Genomic DNA, 3,380 nt, shown 5'->3' on the forward strand with positions numbered 1-3,380 from the left:
GCGCAGCTTTATGTCAAAGAGATTGTCTGCCGTCATGGTACTCCTTTGAGCATCGTATCCGATCGCGATGGCCGTTTTATATCCCGCTTTTGGAAATCTCTCCAATCTACGCTAGGAACTCGCTTGGACATGAGTACTGCATATCATCCTCAGACTGACGGACAGTCTGAGCGAACTATTCAAACTCTTGAGGATATGCTACGATCTTGTGTTCTTGATTTTGGAGGTAATTGGGATTCGCACCTGCCTTTGATCGAGTTCTCTTATAATAACAGCTATCATTCCAGTATTGGTATGGCCCCATTTGAAGCACTTTACGGTCGTAAGTGCCGCTCCCCGATTTGTTGGAGCGAAGTGGGTGAAGCTCAAATCACAAGACCCGAACTTGTTCAAGAGACAACCGATAAAATCGCCAAGATCCGTGATCATCTGCTGACTGCCAGAAGCCGACAGAAGAGTTAAGCAGATCGTAGGCGGAAGCCTCTCGAATTTCAAGTTGGTGATCTTGTTCTCCTCAAAGTGTCGCCCTGGAAGGGTGTTGTCCGCTTTGGGAAGAAAGGTAAGCTTGCTCCTCGTTACGTTGGTCCATTCAAGATTCTCGCGCGTGTGGGAAAAGTTGCCTACAGACTTGACCTGCCGCCCGCGCTCAGCAATGTGCATCCAACGTTCCATGTTTCCAATCTCAAGAAGTGTTTAGCCGACGAGAACCTTCACATTTCACTTGATGAAGTTCAAGTTGACGAATCCATGCATTTCGTTGAGAAGCCTGTTGAGATTTTGGATCGCGAGGTAAAGCAAACCAAGCGCAGTCGCATCCCTATCGTGAAAGTTCGCTGGGAGTCCAAGCGCGGAGCCGAGTTCACATGGGAAAGGGAAGATCAGATGAAGATCAAGTACCCGCACCTATTCTCTGCGCAACCTACTTCGAGATAAATTTCGGGACGAAATTTCTTAAAGTAGGGGAGACTGTGACATCTGCCCCGATCCGACCCGACCCAGGTACCCGTTTTCTGATCCGATTCTTTTTATGATTTAAAATTTAATTATTTTCTTTTAAAACTTGACATTTAAAATATATATATTACTAATAATATTTTCCTTCCCGCCTCTTCCTCTCTCTTCCTTTCCGCCGTCCCGTCCCTCTTCTTCTCTCCGCCTTCTTTTCCCTCTTGTTGCCGTCCCGCCTCTTTCTCTCTCTTATCGCCGTTCCGCCCTTAAGCCTTGAACCCCCCCTACTCTTTGCTTGCCCCTTTGGTTCTTCCCGCCTAAGGATGTCTGCGCAGCCTCGCGCGCTAGACTCCTTACAAGGAAGCCTGCGTGAAGATTGACTGTTCCTGCGTTACGCGCTAGGGACTGTAGTTCTTCCCGCGGCGCGCTAAGAATTGTAGATCCTCCCGCGACGCGCTGTGAATTTGTAGTTCTTCCCGCGGCGTGCGCTAAGGTTTGTTCTGTCTGCCTTCGCGCTCACGCGCTCGAGTCTTCTCGCGCTAAACCCTTTGAGCCTTCTGTTTAATCTAGCCGTTTACTTTTGTGATGTCTTATCTTCTGTGCTGTTGACCTGACCTATCTTATGTCAGAGAAGCCACTTTCGGCGTAGCATGCGCACCAACCCCATTGGTTGGCAGGAAAAGTGACTGACATTATCTTTTGAGATCTGCTTTTCCCATGCTTGACCAGTACCTTTTCTGACACCTCCCATGCCTGTTTACTGTTACCTGTCAGCTTTTCCTTGTCCCCTGCAGCTGCCATATCTTTTGATATCTTTTGCTTTTGGAACCTTTTTGCTTTTGTTATCTTTTGCTTGATCCTGTTGAAGATCTTTTCCCCTTTTCTAGGGATTGTGTTCCCTAGGGTTTCCCTATAAATAATAATGCTATTTTCTTAACACTACACACACAAATACTTACTATCTTTCTCTTCCTTTGCTCTCTGCCGTTGTCCTCAGTCGCCTCCTCTCTCTGCCTTCGTCTCCTCCCTGTTCTGCCCTGCTTTTCCGGTAATATATATTATATATAATAATTTACTTATTAATTATGCTAACTTATAATCAAGACTTAAAACCAATCGTTAAAACAATAATCTTTAATTATAGGTTAACTTGTGCTTGTTTAAAGTTGGTTCTTGCTTTATCTTACACCGCATCTTTAGCAAGTGAGTAATCTCGTACCTAATCCCTTTTTATTTTTAATGTTTTGGGATGTTCATGTGTTCATACAAACTTAGAGTCTTAAACTTGTTTATGAACTTTAGTCGCGCAGTATCCCATGTGTTGAGGACGTAGACTTGGCTGTTTATTTGTATGTGTGGATCATTAACCGTCTTGTCGGTCTATTCCGCAGTTCTCATGGTACCATTAGATGAACACGGGAGAACTATCGTTTATGATTTTCGCTTTTGTTTACACTTGCACAGTTTTCTTGTTTTTTTTGTGCTCAATTGGGAGCACGGATTGACTATGAGCTATGAATCTTAGACTTGGTCCCGATCTGATTACACCCTTGTTGAAAACCAGACATACACATGTTGCGCGCAGATTTATTGTTATCTATGTATGGTATTAAACTTGATTTCTCACCAACACGCAAGTGTTTGATGTTTTATTTTAACATATGTTCAGGTTTGCTGTAGCTACATTTGGAGCTTGTGGACACGTAGGACGTTTTTACTTTTGGACCTAGATTAAAATGTATCAAGACAAGTTATTGTTGTTCGAATATTTTGCCTTATAATATATTGATTTATGTTGATTTATGTTATCTTGTACTTACGTTGCGCGTGCGCGAATGAATATATTTATTAAATATTGACACCCAATAGTGTCACGAGTAATGAAACAATATGTGGCGCCCCGATGTATAATCCGCCTTTGGTCGGGGTGTTACAGGTTGCTCTATTTTACATAATTCTACGTTTTAAAGAGCATTACGCCCAACTGCCTCGAGTATTATTAGGGCCCGGTTCCCTTTCTGCCTTGAGTACTATTAGGGATCGGTTCCTTTTCTGCCTCGAGTATTATTAGGGCTCGGTTCCCTTTCTTCCTCGAGAATTATTAGGGCTCGGTTCCCTTTCTGCCTTGAGAATTATTAGGGCTCGGTTCCCTTTCTGCCTCAAGTATTATTAGGGCCCGGTTCCCTTTCTTCTATACAACCATACCATACCTGTGTATATATTGATAATCATAACTTTCATACATACATACATCATTCATACATCATATATAATAATCATATCTTTAAATTACCACCTGGCGGTACATGCAATATCCGAAGATTGTTAACGCACCGTCAAGCATTCATTCATACATAAATCATACAAGGCATACATTTACCACTTAAGAAAGATGTATTAACAAATCACATCGAGTATGCACACAGCCCCGA

This window comes from Bidens hawaiensis, unplaced genomic scaffold, assembly GCF_021521415.1.
Source record: "Bidens hawaiensis isolate Kalapana, Puna unplaced genomic scaffold, B.hawaiensis_p1.1 tig00048949_1, whole genome shotgun sequence".
Classification (NCBI taxonomy): domain Eukaryota; kingdom Viridiplantae; phylum Streptophyta; class Magnoliopsida; order Asterales; family Asteraceae; genus Bidens; species Bidens hawaiensis.